This window comes from Anabrus simplex, chromosome 1 (genome assembly GCF_040414725.1).
Source record: "Anabrus simplex isolate iqAnaSimp1 chromosome 1, ASM4041472v1, whole genome shotgun sequence".
Taxonomy (NCBI): Eukaryota; Metazoa; Arthropoda; class Insecta; order Orthoptera; family Tettigoniidae; genus Anabrus; species Anabrus simplex.
The window spans coordinates 1,566,568,549-1,566,591,825 of NC_090265.1; the positions used below are offsets into that span (position 1 = coordinate 1,566,568,549).

The window sequence follows — 23,277 nt, forward strand, 5'->3', positions numbered from 1 at the left end:
AGTCTGTTTACATTTTTATTTACCGTTTTCCACCGATCATAGTTACTTTTTAAAACTGCCTTCATGAATCAGGTCTAATATCTCCCGAATTACCCACTGATTCTTACTTGATCTTACATTGGTTCCTTGCTTTTATTCAGCAGTTTTTCTGATCTCATTCTTCACGATTGTACACTCTTATGTTACCTTCAGCCTTTTAATGTAGTCCTTGTGCAACATGTTTCCTGAAACAATTCATCACACTCTTTTCTTTGAACTTAACTAAATACTATCTTCTTACATCCCTTCCTTGATGCAATTTCCTTAACTTCAGATGGCATTTCATCATCACCAGGTTGTGGTCGGAGTCCACGTCTGCTCCTGGGTATGTCTTGAAACCCAACATCCTTTTTTTTTTTTTTAATCTCTGCCTACTCCTAATGAATTCTGTTTGATACCTTCCTGTGTCCCCAGGTCTTGTCCACGTATCTTGTGGTGTTTGAATCAAGTATTAGCAAAGACTAAATTATTATCAGCGCAGTATTCAATTAGCCGACTTCTTTCATTCCTTCGCCCCAGTCCAAATTATCCGATGACATTACCATCTCTTCCTTGGCCTAACTACTGCATTCCAGTCTTCTATCACAATTTGATTCTTGTTCGTTTTACATTTTATATTACATCTTCTATCTCTTCATATCTCATTTCGATTTCTTCAAGATCTTTTGAACTAGTAGGCACATGTTGTGGTGGATATTGACAACAATAATTCATTCCCTATGCTGGCCCTAGTAGCTTACCCGCTGCTCTATTTTCTTATTCATTATTAAACAAACTTCTGCATTTCCCACCTTTGTTTTTGTGTTGATAATTCTGTACTAGTCTGGCCAAAATTCCTGCTCTTCCTGCCAACGTACTTCACTTTATTAACTGCATCTAATTTTAGTCTATCCATTTTCTTCTTCAGGTTCTCTAACCTACCACAACGATTCAAACTTCTACCATTCCACGCTCCGACTCGTAGAACGTCAGTATTAATTTACTTGACAAATGCTCTCTTCACTGTAGTCTCAACCTAAAAATCCGAATGGAGGACTATTTTGCCTTCAGAATATTTTAACGGACAGGAAGGCGTGATCAGAACATCATTCATTCTTACAGAGAGGGTTGCACGTCCTCGGGAATTAGTTACGGCTGTAGTTTTACGTTGCTTTCAGCCGTGTAGCAGTATCAGCACTGCTAAGCCATGTTATATATAGTCCCATAAAAATTAATACCACGTATCTGACAATGCTCTTCCTATCCGTTATGTTCCTTAAGACTGGTCGCACCTCCCAGCCACTTGTTGATGTGCAGACCATCAGAACAATTCACGTTGTGTTCATTTTCCTATACTGCAGTATAAAGGAAACTGACCCTTGAATACATTATACTGTAGAAGTGCACAAATACGTCATGCAAACATAAGGTAAGGGTCATTTTCCTTTACAAGGCAGTATAGGAAAATGAAACTAACATAAATTGTTCTGATGGTCTGCATGTCGTATGTGGCTGGAAGGCGTGACCAGTCTTAAGGAAAGAATTAGAAAGGAAGAGCATTTTCAGATACGCGGTATTGGATCTTAAGGGAAGATGTTATTCCAGGGCCATATCAGTCAATCATACAGAATGCTGCCCTTTGCAATTTCCTAAAGGATGCTACCTCCCTTTTGATGACCCATTCGATAGTCAGGTCTCTCTACAGATACCCCTCCGATATTGTTGCACCCGCGGTTCGGGTGTCTGCTTCACAGAGATGTGTTAGGCTCCCCACCACGGCAAGGTCACATGATTCACAGGAGAGGGGTTAGAAAATAAGAATATTTTCAGTGAGTCCTGTATTTTCCAAAAATATTTATTTATTCACAAAATACGATGCTTTTGGCATTGTGATTTTATTCTCCTTTAGATGGTACTGAATTTCATCTTCCGCTGATCATTCTATCCATATCGGATTTTAAACGGGTTGCCAACCACTGAAAACGGCGAACAGGAGCAATAATTATGCCTATGTCAGGTGCGCACTCAGAGGTATGCTTAACTATACAGTCTACACACAAAATCATATGCATTATAATTAAAAACCACTTGCTCGTTGACGTGTTTTTTCATGAAAGAACGTTCAGCCGTCTTATCTCTATGGAGATGTTCGATGCTTTCCGAGTACCTCAAGCATGGCGGTTTCTTTCTTCCGGTGAGAACAAATACAACGACCGTTTGAAAATCAAACCATATTCCGCTAAAATGAGCTCTTGCGAAGCACTTCAGAAGTCTGTTACTGGGCAAGATACAAATTCTAAGATACAATGCAGTAACTGTAAAGGCTCCATTGCAAATGTATTATTATAGGAGACGTAGAATTCAGTTTCGTAAATTCAGAAAACCAGGTTTGGATGTGTGATCTTTGTGAAAAGAAAAGAAGGAATAGATTGGATGGATTGAAACTAACAACGGCACCACCTACTGGGTACATCTACCAGCTCTTCCTTGAGGTAAGGAAATAAATTGCAGAGGTGAAGAAATCTCGTACAGAGACTGAGCAAGATTTAAGTACTGTAAAAGACTGGAGTTAGCTCGTGTAAAGTTTGATGAGAATGCTCCACTTATTACAAAAACAGTCGGAAATATTACATTAATAAATGCATACAAAAGAAAAATTGAGAGGAAAATTAAAATTTGAAGAAGCGATTAAAAGTCACCGATACTATTAAATGAAATTGATCAATACGAACGTCGTAACACAATTTTAGGCAAACCTGAAAGAGTTAATGACGATATCTCTGAAATTGTTAAGTTTGTAAGTCGAGTATTAAATGTTTAAATAAAAACTTAATCGATTGATGCAAGTCGTAGGTTGTAGGGGCATTTGTATCAAGCTCCAGGTACTATTGTGGTGAAATCTATATACCGTAGTGTCAAGGACAAACTTATTCAGAAACACATAATAAGAAGGTATCCGAACACGTCTCATCTTGAAATCTCTGAGTATGAGGCGGTGTATATAAACCATAGTTTGACGTTTCTACAATACTAGGTCCTTGGCAAAGCCCAAAAAATTAAAATAGAGAGAAATATACTTTTAAATGAGAGGTCAGTAAAATCATTGAAAACTGTCGATCTGTACCTATTTTTTGTGCACTGCTTAAAGTACATGAGCAAATAATGGAGACGCGTATATTTAACCATACATATAAATCAGCATGGTTTTACATAAACTACGACTAATCTATTAGCATTGATATAATATGCTTATATCGATTTTAGTAAACAAGAACAGGTCGACATAATGTATAGTGACTTTTCTAAAGCCTTCGAAAGGAACATAATTAATTTACTAGATATATACTAACCAGATATTGTAATTGGATTCGTATCATAGCCAAGGAGTAATATTATGGATGCAGAAATTTTCTCCAGAAACTGGTGTATTTATCACAGAGACAGGATAGATTCGATGAGATGGTGGAGTTTTCGTGTTGGTGAAAGAAGGGTTTGTCAGCTGTGAAAATATTAAGGACGAGAAACATGAAATGATAGGCGTAAGGCTCATCTCTAAAGATAATAGGCAACTTAACGATTTTGGGGTGTACAGACCTTGAAGAACTTTTTGATACAATCAGCCATGTGGGGGGTACGACACAGAATGAGATTGTAGAGGGCGATCTCAATTTATCACATGTTAACTGAGAATATAATGTGAATGACATAAAGCATGATCAATAAATAGAAATGAATTACTCTCTGAAGGTCAGCTGAATCAGAAAGTTATGAAACTGAGCTAATCCTTTTAATTCTATTCAGAACCACTCCGTATCTTTACATACTACTTAAATAATGTACACTACATGATGAAAATCAATAATCACAACAAAACTCAAGCCGACTCCTTCTCCTTTTTAAAGTCATTTCAAAAAGAAATGAATGTTGATTCTCACTGCCTGCCAGATACAATGCTACAGAATCAAATATAAAGGAGAATGTACTAGATGTAGTGCTGTTAAAACGAGCCTAGCTGTGCAGGGAAAATGAAGTGATAGATGGCACGTTTTGGTCATGAAGCTTTTTTAGTGGTAGTTAAAAATAAATATGATTGAAAGGAAAATTGAAAAGGTAGGAATATTAAGCAGTACCATACAAATCAAAAGAGAAGTATGAAGAAGTTTTTATACAGTGATGATCGGTAAAAAATGGAAAATATGTATGACCCATGGGGCAGGTTTAAAACAATAGTTGAGGAGTATGAAAATTGGTATCTACCTTTATAGGTATAGTAAAGACCCACTATGTTATAACAGATAAATAAAGAAAAGAGCCGGGCTGAGTAGTTCGGACGTTAGAGCGTCGGCCTTCTAACCTCAACTTGGCAGGTTCCATCCTGGCTCAGTCCGGTGGTACTTAAAGGCGCTCAAATACGTCAAACGCGTGTCCGCAGATTTACTAGCACGTAAAAGAACAACTGCGGGACAAAATTCCGACACCTTGGCGTCTCTTAAAACCTCAAAAATAGTTACCGGTGCGTAGAACCCAATAACATTATTATAAAGAAATTATTAAGGAGCTGAACGCACATTATAGTTATATTCATTCTCTCTTTCAGTGTAGTACTGCTCATTATTTTTCTTCCGTTTATACGGCATTTAATTGTATTCCATTGTAGATCAGAACACTGAAGGAAAGAGCTTCTATTTATTTACAAACGAAGTTAAAATTGATAATTTAGTTATCATTCAGTTGTAACTTTATAGTAGTTCCATTTTAACCATCTAGACTTTTCTCCGAAAAGGAAAACATGATACTTTACGATGAAGCTAGAGAATTATTTTCAAACCTCTTTAGTATAGTATTTCATTAATTTCAATGAATACGTGCTTTTAATTTTAGCTAAACAATATCACTACTATAATAATTTCCAGTTCTTAAATTTTGTAGGGCAAACAAATCTAAACAAAGGGCCGTGACGAAAGAAAATATGCATTGGCGCAGATTTCGAGGAATGGTATGAAAGTGAATCATGTATGGATGAAGCTGATTTTTACGGGGCCTCGCATACGTATTAGGTCACTTCAAATTGAATTTACATTTCTTGTAACAAGTATAAAATGTGACACACCAAAAGAAGCCTAACTTGCATTGACGTATATCATATTCGTCTATAATATGAAACAAATTAAACGAATAAAACCGTTAATTGTCACGTTGGTTTTTTTAAACGGAAATTCACTCCAGTTTGCTATTCGGTCACAATATATGCCTCTCTGCGTTTGGATCCATGGGACGTTAATTGAGTTCCTCGTGGCGTTCCTGTTGCGTTTACTATTTCCTTCAAACGCCATGGCATTTTCACGATAAATTTTTGTTTATTCATTCAAAAGAAGTGCCTGTCCTTTGGGTTCTTTATAGAAGAGTAGCATTCTTCTGCTGCTAATGTTAAGCTCGTCCCATAAGTTTTCGAACGAGTTGAGATCTGGGGATTGGGATGTTTTGAACAACTTTCGGATGGTTATACAAAAGCCATTCTGTCACTACATGAGCCTTATACTTATTATCGTTTTTGTCCTGATAGAATTAGAACATTTGACTTATCTCAACATTGTCGACGCTTTTGTGCAAATTATTCTTTAACATGTCGCGGTACTGCCACTTAAAGCCACGTCTCCTCCCCCAGCCGATGCTATACACGTCACTCTATTGCATATTCCTTTTCACTATCACTCCCTTTGCCTTGCCTCATATGAATTGTGTTAATTTTAAACAGTGTGCTCATGCATACGTCTACCTTAGTACTCCATTGTATGTAATAACAAGGGTGCAAATAGGATTCAATAATGTATTGCGGTTCACACGTTCATAGAAAAAATAATAAATACAAAGTGCTTATTGATAAACAAATTTATTTAACTTCCCAACATTGAAATTTACGGAAGTGAAAAGCGATGAGGCTGTCAACGACGAACGTAATATGCGCCATAAGCGTATGGAACCCCGGAAACTCCGTAGTACTCAGCCCCGTTGTAGGCACCGTAGGGGTAGTACTGGGCAGAGGCCAGGACCAGGAGGACCAGGAAGAGAAGAACCTGTAAGACAAACACAAAATGAGATGGGAATCCACACACTCGAAATCATCAACACGTCTTTGAAAATGAGAATTATGTCACTAAAAAAATAGAGAAAATGGGATGCAATTTCCAAAAAGGGATCATGAGAGACAAAATATTTTTTTCTAGACACCTGGGGTCTTGATTTTCATGATTTATTTATCTTCACCACTGAAGTAATTTTCATATTGTAGACGTTTGTATGTTAATGGCTAAAGAAATTGCAAAACAAAGATAACATGTAAATGATTACTGAGATTCGTTGACAGTAGAATGTAGGTCATAGTATTTTACACTCTTAAAAAACATATCGTCGTTGCCGGAACAAAACCTACTATGTGATAATATTTTTGGAGATATACTGACCCGCAGCACATAAATTATGAAGAGCGAGAATGCCTTGACAGTATTCACACAATATTGTACCTTAGATGGCAGAACCTTACCGGCCAAAGTTCTAAGGTAAAATATTTCACATAGGAGGTTTTGTCCCGGCAGCGACGATATAGAATATTTTCATCTAAACTTCATGAGTAATCCCAAAACATTAAGTTAAATGATACGAAAGGCTGATGTTCTTGAAAATAGCATCGGCTTAAATGGAATTGTCAGTCATAATTTTTAAAACTTTTTTTTTCTAGTTGCTTTACGTCGCACCGACACAGACAGGTCTTATGGCGACGATGGGACAGGGAAGGGCTAGGAGTGGGAAGGAAGCGGTCGTGGCCTTAATTTGCCTGGTGTGAAAATGGGGAAACCACGGAAAACCATTTTCAGGGCTGCCGACAGTGGGGTTCGAACCTACTATCTTCCGAATACTGGACACTCGCCGCACTTAAGCGACTGCAGCTATCGAGCTCGGTAATTTAAAAAAAAATGACCTCAGATTTGTAATACTGGTATACGAAATTGTTTATGATACGGACGCCAGAGACATTATGTCGATGGGTCTCTTTTATAACCTCGTATGTCCCAATGACCTTCCTACCCATTATATTATTTATGATTCGTCACGCCTCCCAGTCACATATTTATATGAGGCCCATCAGAATAATTTCCGTTATATTAATTTTTATATGCTGACGTGTAAAGGACAATGGATCTTACCATAACGTATTGTAGCGATGTTGTTTGCTTGAAGAATTTACACACTCATACAGTATAATGTATTTAAGGTTAATCTTCCTTTACACACCAACACAGGAAAGTGATCACGACGAAAATTGTTCTGATGAACTACATACACATATGTGGCTGGGAGGTGTGACCAGTCTTAAGGAATATGATGAGTAGGAAGAGCATTGGGACATACGAGGTTTTAAAAGAAAACCATCGATATACATCAGTTGTGCATAGATGCGACTTTTCTTTAACTATTTGTTTTACATCGCACCATCACAGACAGATCTTAATGGCGATGATGGGACAGGACAGGAAGCAACCATGGTCTTAATTAACGTAGAGCCCAGAATTTGTCTGGTGTAAAAATGGGAAAGCACGGAAAACTATCTCCATGGCTGCCGACAGTGGGGTTGGAGCTCGCTATCTCCAGAATGTAAATTTAGAAGCTACGTAGTCAATCCGCGTATCAAACTCGCTTGGTTACAGATGATACAATTACATTGCCACTGTAACCTGTAACTCGTGAAGAAGGCCCTAGCACCCATAATCATTAGAAACCTCTCTCATTCTGGCACTCTCTAAGAGATAAAACCTTACCGACACCGACAGTAAACCACACCTACTTCTTTCAACAATAACAGATTCTTTCTTATTGTTAGTAGTCTATACTGTCTGGGTAGTTGCCTTCCTCTGGAAACATGTCACATTGTTAAGTATTGAGAGAAACGTCTGATTGTAGCATGGTGTGGCTGAAACATTCTACTGTAGCTTCAGTATAACGAGAATGCAGGCCCACACACATTCATTTCCAAAGTAAAGCTATCTGGTTATATTTTTACATTTTTCATATTATTCAGAAAGGCATGAAAGTGTAGTTTCTGCTTTACTCGTCCGAACATTTCTTGTTATTTACTTTCATTTTTGAAAACAAAATACGTTTAGGAGAAATTCTCTGAAGAAAGGTCTGTGACGCAAATGTGATTTAATCCAGTACTCTTGTAGAATCGAGGATACGAGAGATCTCCAGCTCTTTCTACCTGGAATTTTAGCAGCTTCCTCTTTCAGAGACAATTTCTTTCTTGCAAGGTCTCTGCTAGGTTTTCTTTCGTCGTCCTCGTGCTATCACCCCTTCGACCCATACTTTCTCCATCGCCGTTGCAAGCGGTGACATAGTTTACAGGATTTAAATAAGTTTTATCAAAGATAACGTGTTAGTTGAGGAAATTATTATATCAACTTTCCCGAAGCGAGAAAGAGCCTCCTGTAGAGGAATCTGAGATATTAATCTCCCTCCATAAAGCTGAAGTGTTTCTTCACAGACACGACATTCCAGAAAACAAGGATAGGCCCAACTGTTGGCCAGGCTAATGACTGATTACGGAACATACGATGTCCCTACTCCGGAACTCTGTGATATTTCAACCATGAAAAGATCTTTGTCCCACTGTGGCCGTGGATTTGAGGACTGCAGGATATATTAAGGACAAGCTCAAAGTACATAGGAGTACTTAATACCGACAAGTGTCTGCAAGGAGGATTTCTATCATGCATGTCGGATAGAAAAGGTAAACAATCCTACTGTAACTTAATAGTGGAAATGTGTGGGTTGCACTCCGCATAATGATTAACATTTAATTTAACTAAATAATATAACACATTCGCACATTATCGATATTTCTTCTTACGATCTGAGTGCATGGGTTGTTGTACTGTAAAGGCTAATTCGCAAAATACAGCTTGGATAACATACATCTGTGTGCGACAATTTGTTCAAAAGATCCTTTTAGACAACAAACTGCTGCTAAATCGTATAATAGTTTGTGATCCAAATTTGTATCAAATCCATTTTAATAGATCATAGGGTGAAAATATCGATAGTATGAATCCTGCTATGAGTATATCAAATCCATGCATGTAAAGTGCATTGTGATTAACGCCTATTTGTAAAATAAACTTTCCCTTGTGACAATCTATGAATAAGTAAAGTACTTATTTTTTGCATTATCATTCAATAAATAACAATGTTATGGACAGCTGTGCCGTGCTGTAGTTGTGATTCATTTAATTAATATTTATATTAATTAGCAGAAACATTCATATCTATGCTAGGTGAACTACGACTATCCATTCGCTAAATTCGTGAAATTTGCTGTCGTGGTGAAACGTAACTGAAGGCATTTCTTTCTGTTAAGGAATTGGTATCTTAACTATGAAGAGATTTAGACTTTTTCTACATAGATCTTTTTTAATAAATTTTATTTTTCCGAATTGCTTTACATCGCACTGACATTGATAGGTTTTATGGCGACGATAGGTTAGGAAAGGGCTGCGAGTGGGAAGGAAGCGACCGTGGCCTTAATTAAGGCACAGCCCCAGCATTTTCCTGGTGTAAAAATGGGAACCCACGGAAAACCACCTTCGGGGCTGCCAACATGGAATTCGAACCCACTATCTCCCGAATGCAAACTGATAGCTAAGTGACCCAAACTGCGCGGTAACTTGCTTGGTCCATCAGTTTTCAGACGCGGTACGTAAATATATTATTAACGCAAACAAAGATGTCGTCGGTGAAGAAACGAAAACTCATATCTCGCAATGCTCTTCCTATGTTTTATGTTCCTTAAGACTGGCCACCCCTCCCAGTCACACACAGACATCGGAGCAATGTTCGTTGTGCTCATTTTCCTATGCGAAAGTGCCAATATACTGTAGAAGTGAGTAAATTCGTGGAGCAAACATACATTCCTGCAGTATGGTAAGGTTCATTTTCATTTACACGTGCGGAAAGGTAAAAACAAGAATACAACGACAATTGTTCTAATGGACTGCATTTACATATCGTCCCTTAAGAATTAATACTTCATATCTAACAATGCTCTTCCTATCCATTACTTTCCTAAAGACTGGTCGCACCTCCCAGCCACTTGAGGATGTGCAGACCATCAGAACACTTCACGTTGTGTTCATTTTCCTATACGGCAGTATAAAGGAAACTGACCCTTGAATACATCATACTGTAGGAGTGCACATATACGTCATGCAAACATACGGTACGGTAAGGTTCATACGACGGTATAGGAAAATGAACATAACATAAATTGTTCTGATGGACTGCATGTCCTTATGTAACTGGGAGGCGTCGTGACGAGTCTTAAGGGAAGAATTGGAAGGGAAGAGCATTGTCAGATACACGGTATTGGTTCTTAAGGGACGATATGTGGCTGGGAGGCATGACCAGTCTTAAGGAAGGTATTGGATAGGGTGAGCTTTGTAACCAATAAGGTTTGCTTTCTTCAATGACGATTTACTTTTACATTAAGAAAGGATTTTGAAACCTTTGCCTCACCTTGGCTTTCTGAGACTATTACATGATTAAAAGATGCCTGCCATTACCTTGAGCTGGTGGGCCTTCCGGAGATGGACAAGGCAAGCCCCCTGCCTCTTCTATGAACACACTCTAAACCTCTTGACTGGAGCGATCGAAAGACTACATGGCCCAAAAGTCCCAGCTTTTATAGCGGAGAGGAAGGTTCCAGAATTATCTGGGCCGAAGCCCTGTCCACATCCACAGTTTTTATTTGTTGCTTCAATAAATATCAAAAATTCCTGATTGGCTAAAACATTAAGCAGGCGGGAAGAGATATAAGTGCTAGTAACTTTAGAACACTAAAAACAATCTACTTCATCGCCATAAGACCTATCTGTGTCCGTGCGACGTAAAGCAAATAGCAAAATATATATATCCACAAACAATTCAGTTTTGAAAACCTATGAATACAAAAATTGTCTCGAATTTTAATTGTCCATCCTCTCACCAGAGGGAGAACATAAATCTACAGTAGAGCCATCTGGAGATAAAGTTTGAAACTTCTTCAGAAATGAGTTCCACTCTTCATATAACAGATGACCTTCTAAAAGGCGCTTAGTTTGAATGTACGGAGTTGGTCTACCTCCAGTACAATTATTATTATTATTATTATTATTATTATTATTATTATTATTATTATTATTATTATTATTATTATTATTATTATCTAAATTATTAATGTATAGGGGATCTCATTGCACATGCGAAAAAATGTAACTAAGCGTTCTATCCTATTCCACGTTCAGGTACTGCAGGTATGCATTTTCGCCTTTGCTGGGTGTAAATTTATACAAGCCCGCCACACACGGTGAGGAAACATGATCACTTTTCTTGTTGACGTATTGTTATGTACCTTTTCAAATCATTATGCACTGTGGATGATAAATAAACTGATATGCACATTGTTTACAAGATAATTCAATATTACTAACACGAATATTTTAGAAGGAATGTTTTTCTGTAAGTGATAAAAATCTTCATGTAAGATGCTTTTCTTGCTTCATGAAAGAAACCTAGAATACCTTGATTATCATCTCTCTGCATTAAGCAGGAACCCATATCGGTCCATTGTCGATATTAGTGAGTGTAAAATGACTGCACGCTACATCATCATAGTAATCATGTTATTGGCTTTACGTACCACTATCTACTTTTACAGTTTTCGGAGAAAACATCATCTTATAGACAGAACCTGGGTACTTGGAATAAAATTAACGAAAATTTCAACTTTATTAGAAATAATTAGAAGATTTTGGAAATAACAAACAAAGAATATTTTGAATGTGAAAGAAAAATTACAGGATAAATATAATTAATTGGCTCTCCTTGGTATAACAAAGAGCATTTTCAAGCAGTGATTTAACTTGAAGTAATAACATAAATGAAACATTGTCGTCGTCTTTAGAATAATAATAAGAATTTTATTAGTTTTACGGCCTACTAAGTACTTTTTAAAGTTTTCTTGGAGACGCCCCATGAGATTGCTTTTATATCTAAGTAAATTTACCGACACGAAGCTGGTGTATTTGAACACCTTCAATACCTCCGGACTGAACCAGGATCAAACCCACGAACTTAACGTCAGAGGGCCAGTATTCACCGTATGAGAGTCCCCTTTATAAAGAAAGATTTGAGTTCTATGATATGTTCATGCCACATCCACTCTCCTACCATCAGCGATATTTGTTTACAAATTGGACTTGTTGTTGTAAGAACGAGAAGCTACAGTGATATGAAACCACGTTCGGAAGTGTGATTTTCATCAGGTCCATCCCCATACCTCCGACTGTCTACAACACAGGCGAGTTTGAAACATTTTAGTATGCGTCGTAACAATGGTTAAGACAACAATCTCGACTCTGTAGAAGCACAACATTTTATTGCTATGCTTTGATTTAATTTGCTTTTTTTAGCGAGGAAGCTGTAATTGAGGTCTTAAATAAATTTCCGTTTGTTCAGACACTTCCATAACCTCTAGAAATTCTGTATACCATCACCTCTTGTAAGTAACTAAGTCTCGTTGTTCGTCAGTTATGATTAAATATCGCCTTAAGTACGATCCATCTTTGCCTTTCTGGCACCTTATTTAAACGCCATGTTCATCGTATTTATCAGTCCTGTTAACTTCTATATTTACGAACTAAATCTGATGTCCTTTTTCTTTAAATTTATTTGTAACGAATTAGGGCTACAATTTAATATACTGTGACCTAGAAGTTTTCCTAGAATTTCACTGTGGAAAGGGCAGAGGAAGAGCTCCAAGTAAATCACTTTTCAACGACCACCAAAAGTCCGGAATAGAACTTATTAATATTTCCCGAGTCCTCCCAGTAAACCTCAGCTATAGTGATGGTGTCGATGTTTCAACGCTAGTACAACTGGGTAACTATCTCCTCTTAACATTAATTTGAGGAAAAATTGGAAAACTTCCAACACTTCTAATTATGATGTTATGAGAAAAAGACTGAGGAATATGGACTCCCTAGGCCTCGTAAACCTAACGCTTTGAGGTTCTAAAAATAACAAGAGTTGACAAAGGGAGGTTGGAGAAAAAAAGATGAAGGTGAGGATGTCACAAGTAGGTGGAAGGAATGTCTGCATCGGCTAGGGGCCCCACGGTCACCGATCAACGTTTCCAAGAGCAAAGAAATTGGCCTCTTGCGATAGGCACGGAACACTGTGGATGTACTCTATGTCCCCATGTCAGCAATGATGCTGGCCTCATTGTGGATTGGAATTAACCAGAGTTCAGTTACTTACCAAAAACTGGTACATGGTGTGTATCTACGAGCTGTCTTGACTGCTGAAGACTGATACATCTCTAGGAAGTCTCCAGATATATATAGTGAGAGCCTTGATACTTGGACTAGAGCCACGGGTCGCGCCTCCAAAGATTGTGAAATATCGTATTCATTATTAATAATTGTATAACTGTTTCAAGGTGGCACGTGTAAATGGAGGTGTATTCAGTTCTTCCTCTGGAAAAATACTGTTCGATTTCGTGCCTAACAGCCTAGAGCAGGAATACGACATCCTAAGCCCGCAGAGCGTTTCTGAAGTCATTATAGTGACTTTCAAAAGTTTCTAGGAATGTCTGAGATAGAGCTTAGGTTTCAGAGGACGGGTGACTATTTCACCTGAATGTCAGATAATGGAAATGCCGTATTACAACTAGTCTTATAATGTACGTGGTGCCCTCATGGTTTAGCGTCCGAGCGCGGACTTTATTCATGGACAGTACTGAATATGATAACCACGGTTGAGATAATCCACCAGCAGTATTTCCTGTATTCACCAAATCAATGGTGCAGAGGTAGCGTCTCTGATCTGGCGGTTGCAACGCTCAGACTCGTGATGTCAAGTGAAGAACCTTTTGATATGAAAGGTAGCGAACCTGATCTGAAAGCTAAGAAATATCGTGACGAAGTCTTCATGATGACCATGTGCAGTCTAATAGATGTAAACCAAGTGTCTAGTGGCCTTGATTGGGCTGTGTGCACAACGTATTTTTTTTACCTTTTTAAGTGTTATGAAGTTGACAAATGACTTAACTGTCATCATTTTTCAATCGTAGCTTACCAGGCTGTCATTCATAGAGACTACTCTAGGTTTCTTGTCGTATACACTGAGTAATTATACCAGGACCACTTGTTCATTGACTATGACCAATTGAAGTCGTCATCAACGATATATCGGTAGCAGCAGCGGTAACCCTTGATATAGGTCAATAATAATAAAAATAATAATAATAATAATAATAATAATAATAATAATAGTAATACATTTCATTACTGTTGCTATTATTACTTTAAACGCGCCCAAATTCCCCTTTTCACTAAGAAATGAAGAGGTTCATGATCGCGATATCAACAGTCACGAAGAAGTGCACAAAGCTGAGGCTGACGTCAAGCAGTTCAGCTCATCAATACGCAAGAAATTCCTCACTGAAATCAGAAGGACTATACCACAGAGATGATGAAAATACTTGTATTCTTTCCATTCGTTCCATTCCCTGTACCTCCGATGTGTTCTTCAAAAATGTACCTAATTAAATAAAAACTGATTTGTACATGACTGACGAGAAATAAAGTCATATAAGTCATATTTAAAGCCAGAAATATATTGTGGCTGGTTAGGTTCAGTCTCCAGAACTGTAGCAAGCAGGTATCAGCTGAGGAGTGTGGCAGTACATTCTAACACATTCACTGCGGATATTTTTGCTTCCGTATTGATGCATATGACAGCCCTTTGACGATCGGGACAAGTTATTCTGATATGCATGCAGTCCATGGAACCTATTATTCCAGGGAATTTATTCTAAGAAAAAATAAACTGTATCGGTTGTCAAGAATCGTAGCCAGGTTGACAAGAATTGGACTTCACCTTGTGTCGTGCTCAAAAAACAAGCCCTTTCTCCCTAGAAATCGTTTCAGCGTAACATCGCAAATGATGACTCCTGCTACTTAAGCTCCAATTGCGATTCGCTCCTAAAATTTAAGCATAACATTGTTCTCCGCAGTATTTTAACATCGCCTGTTAAACACCTGCTTGAGACAGTGTCTTCGCAATGCGGCAGCCATAGTTACACCGTAAACATAATTTACACCGAGCACAGTAACTTCGGTTAACAGTGGCCACGGCTTTATCATGGCTTTACAAATCTGCACTCGGAAGGAGGTGGGCTGGTCCCGCCGTCAACTGTCATGAGAATGGTTTCCCGTGGTGTTCCGTTTTCCTCACTAAGGCAAATGCCGGTACAGTTACTTTTATAGGCCGCGGCCACTCTCTTCTCACCTTCTGCGCACCTCAAATCACCGCAGCACAGCTCCTGGCCTAAGAGAGGGCGTCACCTTCTAGGAGGCACGTCATAGCCCGTCAGGATAAGGATTGAAAACTTTGAGTAGTAATAAATCTTCTAAATACCGTTTCTGCAATCGGCCGTTGGTAAATATTTCGCAGGTTTATAGTGATCAGTATCACGTGGAAGCTCAGATCCACAGCTGATAAGGTATAGTGTTTACAGTCCACCAAGTTTTCTGATATGGGATAGAATAAGTTTGTTACGTTCATGGACAGTTTCAACTTTGGCTTTGAAATATCAAGTCGACTGAAGTATGAGTGAAGCTGGGAACACCAGCCAGTCCCTGCATGAACCGAGTGAAAATTAGCTCGTAGGATCAGTTGATTTGAACATTTCAATGTGTTTAATAGCCTGATAGGTAACATGTTTTCCTATCTCAGTGAGGAAAGCAACTAAAAACAATCTCACTGTTCATTTCCATACGATTTCTATGAAAGCCAATGGCGGAAATGTTGGGGATCCACCCAGCCTTCCGGGTAAGGACCTGACATACAAATTATTGTGAGTAATATGATCTGAGTTGGTGATGACGATGATGAATTGCATACAAAATTTGTCGCGTGTACACTTCGGTGAGGAAACGAACATTCGTATGTCAAAATGTTCTTCCTATACGGTACGTTATTTTCTTTAAGACTGGTCACGCCTCCCAGCCCTTAAGAAACAATATCGCGTATCTGACAATGCTGTTCCCGTCCAATATTTTTCTTAAGTCTGGTCACTCCTCCGAGCCACATAGTGATTGCAATCCATCAGAACAATTTTCATTGACTTCATTTTCCTATGCGGTTGAGTAAAGAAAAATAAACCTTAATTGCAACCATACTCTAGGAAGGGATTTTGTCATGCTAACATACATTCCTACAGAACGGTACGGTAGGGTTCATTTTCCTTTATATACATACATAGAAAAATGAACACAACGAATATTATTCTGATGCAATGCATATCCATATGTGGCTGAGAGGCGTGACCATTCTTAGGAAGATAATGGATAAGAAGAGCATTGTGACGTACTAGGTTTTGTTTCTTCAACGACTATATGTTTTCTGCTATTTTTATTATGTCGCACAGACTCAGAGATATCTTATGGCGACAATGGGATAGGACAGGGAAGAAAGCAACCGTGGCTTTAATTAAGGTACACCTTCAGCATTTCCCTGTTGTGAAAACTGGAAACGACTAAGCTATCGACACTGGGGCCCAAACCCACTATCTCCTGAATGCAAACTAGCAGGCACATGCCTCGAATCGTGTATGCAAGTCGCTCGGTGTTCATACGCCACGTCAAACAAGATAAAGATTGCTATTTAACTGTAACTTAATGTAAATAAAATTAGATAGTATTATCAGGAAAATCGTATTTTTCTCTGAGAAACCGAACAAAAGAAACTTGGGAAAGATCGAGGATTTAGATCAGGGCCTCTCGGGGTGCATGCACTGTGCACGGTGCAAAATACGACTTCCCTTGGTTGACCAGAGTGCAGACCCACACTCCTCAATTTGGAGCAATAGCGCTTACTCTCTCTTTCCTCACGCCTGTCTCGCTCGCTCCCCCTGTCTCCCTCTACCACACTTGCTCCGTAGCGCTCTAAATCTGAGCTGACTTGAGCCGAGTAGAGCCGAGCTTAGCCGAGCTTAGTAGAGTAGCCTAGAGACGAAGCGTTGGTCCGAGCTGAACCGAATGGGACCGATGCACAGTGCACGGAGCTCTTGCGCCTCGATTTGCACGCGTGAGATTTTGGGCGTTTGAGAGGCCCTGATTTAGATGAAACATTTCTACTACTCAGTTCTGTACACGGTAGTTATTACGTTACAAAGGCCGAAGGTGAGGTTTTACGTATGAATTGAGATGGATTTCTAAACGAATGCATGAAACACGTTCATCTGTGTAACTCATTTCATACTATGACGAACTTAATGTTATTTAAATAATACTTTATGCTCATGCAAGACCCGCAATTCAAACAGTTGCCGCCATCCATAAAATAATCGATATAACACCAGTATACAGATATAGATGCACTGACTCTTCTACATGATGCAGTGTAGGCATCTGGTAAGTATCTAAGTAAATGCTTTTCGTGTATTGTAAAAAGTTTTCTGTTTTAAGCTGATAGAAGTTGAGAGCGGTAGGTAACGACAGTACCGTTAAGTTTGACTTTTCCCATTTTGAAGAACGTATGAAATAATGAATAGAAGTTTTCTAGCCATAGAAGAATAGGGAGTAAGAGAGATGTCGTTAATCGTTGAAGGAGGACTTAAACAATATTATTTACGTCGCACCGACTCAGATATGTCTTATTGCACCGATGAGACAGGGAATGGACAGAAGTGGGTAGGAAGCGCCCGTGGCTTTATATAAGGTGTGAAAATGGGAAACTACGGAAAACCATATTCAGGGCTGCCGACTGTGAAGTTCGAATCACTAACTCCCAAATGTAAGCTCACAGCTGTGCGTCCCTAACTGCATAGCCAACGCGCTCAGTAGAAATTAGAGAGATCTGTAGAGTGTATCGAACAAAGATGTGCTCTCTTGTGCTTTATGGACATCGTGGTCAACAGGTCCACGTACTCCATGTGTGCGTGTGTCATGAGATAAATTAATGTGCAACTTTTGTTCTTGTATAATTTACACTGTGTCAGCTTAATAGTAAGGTTTCTTGTATGACTGAATATGTTTGAGAAACCTTTAAAATGAATATTACTAATTTTATTTAGTAAAAGAGGCGCAGAAAACAATAAAGAAAAGTCGGGGGGAAATTCAAGCCCATAAAAAAGAAATGATAATGTCCTTCCTTTCCCGACCTGCTTTACCATAGACAACGCACTCAGTTGTTGAGTGGGTAACCTTTCTACTTCTATACAAAATGTTAATTACCGGTATGCAAGATTATTATTTGTCATTCCTCTTCTCTTTGTTCCGAAAGATTCTTCGGCAAGGTTAACACTATCAACGACGGGACGCAGGAAATAAAAAATAATAGTAATTATTTCCGTTATTGTTGTTCGTGAGATCGATTTGCTCCGCGCAATATATCGAAACATTGATTTTCTACGACTTTTGTTACATAGCATTTATAATAATAATAATAATAATAATAATAATAATAATAATAATAATAATGTTATTTGCTTTACGTCTCATTAACTATGTTTACGGTTTTCGGAGGCGCCGAGGTGCCGGAATTTAGTCCCGCAGGAGTTCTTTTACCTGCCATTAAATCTACGGACACGAGGCTGGGGTATTTGAGCACCTTCAAATACCATCGGACTGAGCCAGGATCGAACCTGCCAAGTTGAGGTCAGAAGGCCAACGCCTCAACCTCAACCGTCTGAGCCGCTCAGCCCGGCATGCATTTATCAGTAGAACCACTGTTCATTGAGATATTTTAGAATTAATTTTCAGACCTTCCTCTAAACTAATATTTCACCCAGCAAGAATAAAATTATTTATAGCCAAAACTGTAGTTCCTTCGGCTCTGATCTAAGATACCGATTTTCATTAAATTCTGTTCTGTCGTTTTCTCGAAGTGCGCCTGCATACGTACAGACACCCAGCTCCTCATTTCAGAAGGAGTACCTCATGAATCTATTTGAGAGCGATACCGAGCAAGTTGGCTGCGCGATTGGTGTTGAGTCCTTCTGAGCTTCGATCGGGAACTGGTAGGTTCGAATCCCACTGTCGGCGGCCCTGAAGACATTTTCCGTGGAAACCCACTTTCACAACAGGAAAATGCTGGGACTGTACCTTAACTAAGGTCATGGCCACTAACTTCCCGATCTTTCCCATCCTTGTGTCGCAGAAAATGTTCTATGTCTCGTGTAACGTTACAACAAGAACAAGCAAGCGATCACTGCTCAGCCCGATAGCCTGCAGACCAGCACGACATCTATCCTCGCCCACTGTTTCTAGAACAGGACCTCCATCTCACCAAGTGTTATCACGTAAGCTGAGTGGACAGCACTCAAATTCAGATAATAGTACCTGACCTGGGGGCCGCTTGTAATACTGCGTATATTTTAACAACCAGTCCTCGGTAGCCCACTTCCGACTTGTCACATGTGCTATTGTGTCACCTTCAGGAAGATTGCAACAAGTTGTTACTTGGCTCATGGAACCTGTTAACGATATTCCCTTTTCTTTTTACTGACAGAGTTCGGGCATGCAGCCAGGTATTACCTCCGCAAGGCCATGACTTCTGCCTTAATTAGTATATAAACTGGACCGAGAAAAAGCCTGTATCAGTCTTCTGCAGTTAAGACAGCTCACTCGCCATGTACAAGCTCGTAAGTTACAAGACAGTTCTTGATTTTTCTCATTCGAACATACAGAAAGAATTCTGTAAATTTTTAAATGTAATTCTTACCTCTCAATGAAGTTCACTAAATGTTTCTTTGTGTTTCAGTTAGTTAGTATTTAACTAGTAAGTTGGTTAGATAGGTACGTATTATTGCTTGAGGTCTATATTTTATACTACATCTCATTTAATGCATATCAAAGGTCGTTACATCATCTTATTACGCTAAATAATACTAATTGGAAAAATTCTTTTAAATGATAAATACTTCCTCGTTGGAGTGCTCTTAATTGTGTGGGAACAGCCGTTATCAGAAACTGACAACACTTGTTGTCTTCTCAACACACGATGCCTTCCCAAATGTTCATATTCCAGATGTCATTGCTAAGTAAGGCTTTTTCCAATCAGCCAAAATCTCCCCTGTGACGTTGCAGAACGGTTAGTGACGTTAATATAATTATATGTAATTTTGCCATGAATACTAAATGGTCATAAAATTTCAATAATCAAATATATCTTGTTTCAAACAAACCATGAGATCGAACTGATACTACTGTCTCCTCGGAAAATCAATTCAAACGGTCTCTTTAGATCTGTACCTTACATTTGATTTTTCAATTGTTCATCGCGTTATCTTCCAGTGTCCAAGAACATTCTGACTGAAAGAGAAACATTTTGAGAACGCCTTTTCAGAGCAAAATTTTGGCAGTAAAAATCCATAGGATTAGTATAAGATCTAAATCCGAGACTGTAAATATCCATAAACTTTCTCTGTTCTCTTACAGTCTGATATACGTCGTACAGGCACAGATAGGTATTATGGCGACGATGGGATAGGAAACAGCTAGGAGTGGGAAGGAAGCGGCCATGGCCCCAGCACTTGTCTGGTGTGAAAATGGGAAACCACGGAAAACCATGTTCAGGGCTACCGACAGTAGGGTTCGAACCTACTATCTCCCGAATGCAAGCTGACAGCTGTACGCCCCTAACCGCACGGCCAACTTGATCGGTAAATTTTGTCGTTCCCATGGACAAAATTAAATGCATTCTCTGGTAAGAGTGTATGCAAATAAACATTGCAGCATTAGTTAATACCCAGAAAAAGCCCTTCTTGGCATTTATAACATCATCTGAGAGTTAAATGCTTTCCTCTAGTTTCAGTCTTGTAGAGAGAAAAGAAAGTGAAAACTGATTCGTCATGCGACATCAGTGAAAAAAAAGCTTTTTCCGGATAGCTAAAATAACATCATGATATCTTGCGAATGTAATGAAATTCATACGATAATAATAATAATAATAATAATAATAATAATAATAATAATAATAATAATAATAATAATAATAATAATAATAATAATAAACCCATGGTGCTACAGCCCGACGGGCTTTGGCCTACAAAGTGACCGCTGCTCAGTCTATGTCGGTGCGACGTAAAACAAATACGTTAGTAACAGTGAGGTCTAAAGAACGATGATGTAGGGAATATTTCCCTCAATACAAGTTCCATGAAGCGCCAATAATTTAATAAGGTTGGCCTCTCACATTTAAGTACAGTACACTTAATACTACCTAGGATTCCAACACAGGAGTCGAGCACCTAAAACCTGTGAAGTGCTGCCATACTACACGATAATAATTAAAACTCTTAATTTCAAAAATGAATCTTTAGAGCTCAAACAGTTCGGTCTAAATTCAAATAGTGACACTGAGAATGGGTATAATTTTCTCGAAGATGTCTCAACATCCACCTCAAATATATGCTGGGTTAGCATCGTACTCCGTGTTCATGAGCAGGTATCCCGATCACAGCCTCAAATAATCCCACTTTTGCGCCCGTGCGCAGACCTCACGACAACATGAATTACCAGCTCCCCACTTACAAAGCATCAGAGATAATGACCATATTGTTGTTGAAGAAACTAAACCTCGTGTATCGCAACGCTCTTGTTGTCCATTATTTTCCTTAAGACTGGTCACGCCTCCCAGCCACGTATGAATATGCTGTCCATCAGAACAATTTTCGCTGTGTTCATTTTCCTGTGCATGTGTGTGGGAAAATGATCCCTACTGTATGAATGTATGTTTGGGTGACGTATTTACACACTCATGCACTATACTGTATTTAAGGTGTTTTCTTCACACCTTCGTGGTTCCATTCCCTCGCTGACGATTTATGTTTCCTCGCCATGATATAAAAGACAAAGGACTGTTTCTTACCCCATATGATGTCTGTTTCAGATCCTGGTTGTGCTCGCCCTCCTGGCCGTCGCCTCCGCTCAGTACCTGGGCTACGGAGGATACTACGGCTCTGGATACTACGGAGGATACGCCGCCCCCTACGCCTACAACTACGGTCTTGGCGGATATTATCTCAGACGCTAGGATGATGCAACTTATAGCACTGTTCTTCGGCTCTTTGTAAATTAAATTGTCAATAAACTCTTCTGTTTCGTTTTAAATATTGGTCTTTTACTACTGCAATCCTTCATATTTTACGTACGAAAGAAGAAGAAGAATTTATATTACCATCTTATTACCTAGCTGGTCGGGGTTCGATACCGGCACTACCATGAATTTAAAACTGTTTTGACGGCCCCAGAGCGGGGTGCTTTCAGCCTCAGAGAGTAGAGAAATGCGTTAAGACCTCATTTGCAGTCATACTATACAATCGTTTTACCGTGAATTCTTACTTCAACGCCTGGCAAACGCTGAAAAATTAACTAACTTATTTGCTAGAGCCACTTCGTAAGACCATAGAACTACTAACCACTATCTCCCAGGAATCTTACGTTAGATAACAATTTGACTGCGTGTGATTAATTATTCTCGCTCGGGGACTAGGTGTTTGTGATCGTCTTAATACACGTCTTCATTTGCATGCATTACCAACTACCAGAGAACACGCACATCCCTCCACACAGGGTTGGCAATTCCCATTACTGCACACTCCCAGATAATAAGGAAAGAGATCAGGCAATATTAATAATAATAATAATAATAATAATAATAATAATAATAATAATAATAATAATAATAATAATAATAATAATAATACCAGGTTGAGTAGCTCAGGATGTAGAGCACTGGCATTCCGAACTCAAGTTGGCGGGTTCAATCCCAGCTCAGTCTGGCGGTATTTGAAGGTGCTCAGATCCGTCAGCCTCGTGTCGGTAGCCTTCCTGCCACGTAAAAGAATTCCTGAGGGACAAACTTCCGGCACCTACGCGTTTCCTAAAACCATAAAAGTAGTTAGTTGGAATAAAACTATTATTACGGTTGAAATTTGATTTGACATAAAGATTGATGTCAGGCTAAGGAACTAATTGCATTGATAGACAGAATTGAATCTACTAACTTTTTTCTTTTACAATTTGTTTTACGTAGCACCGACACAGATAGGTCTTATGGCGAGGATGAGATAGGAAAGGCTTATGAGTGGGAAGGAAGCGGCCGTGGCCTTAATTAAGATACAGCCCCAGCATTTGCCTGGTGCGAAAATGGGAAACCACGGAA

At 38.9% G+C, this 23,277-nt stretch overlaps 1 long non-coding RNA gene across 1 annotated transcript; it reads left to right on the forward strand.

The window, feature by feature from the left end:
- Positions 1–19,620: 19,620 nt before the first annotated feature.
- LOC136880890 (uncharacterized) lies at positions 19,621–22,223 on the forward strand. The gene is made up of 2 exons (XR_010860962.2): positions 19,621–19,753; positions 22,003–22,223. It is a non-coding gene; the product is annotated as an uncharacterized lncRNA (long non-coding RNA).
- The last annotated feature ends 1,054 nt before the right edge of the window (positions 22,224–23,277 follow it).